A 673-nucleotide genomic window follows, 5' to 3' on the forward strand; every position below is an offset into this window, starting at 1 on the left:
CCATCTTGGGAGAAGATTTTTTAAAGTCCTTATTTCATCGGATCGGTGAGTAGCAAGCGGTTTAAAAACCGCTTTAATTTGCTATTTTATGCCAGGGGGGTGACAGGGGGAATGGGGTAAGGTAAAATTTTGAGGTTTGCCGCGAGACAACCCCTTTAAGGCACAAAACAGGCTGGTCACTAAGGGGTTACCTGTTGGCTACAAATAAAGTGACAGCAGACCCCCTCATACAGCCCTCTGCCCCCGTATACAGTATGGCAAGCAATGTTCAAACCTCCTGACTGGCACTTCATGAGGCCGTTCAGTTAGTACACATCTATAGTATCTGGCAGACAATCCCATGCCAGGAAAACATGGACCAGGCAGGTTGGAATTTATCTAGTCAAGTATTTGGTTCCCCCATGGAGATAAGTGGTGCCAGATGGGTCCAGCAGCTACTTGTCACTGTTGGCTGTATTAAAATACCATGCCAGCTCTGTCGGGCAAACATAGATTAATAATGGAGGGCTGTCAGCAGGCGTTACCACCAGCTAAATGCCCACTCCACCTGTGGCTGACCTGAGCCAGGGGGGTCGGGTGCAGCAGTCGGGCCCCCCTTGCTGATCTTTGAAGAGTGATGAAAAAAACAAAACCAGCACATGCTGACTTCCCCTGTTGCTCCCCAATAGCTGTA

The sequence above is a fragment of the Eleutherodactylus coqui genome, chromosome 3 (assembly GCF_035609145.1).
Source record: "Eleutherodactylus coqui strain aEleCoq1 chromosome 3, aEleCoq1.hap1, whole genome shotgun sequence".
Lineage (NCBI taxonomy): Eukaryota > Metazoa > Chordata > Amphibia > Anura > Eleutherodactylidae > Eleutherodactylus > Eleutherodactylus coqui.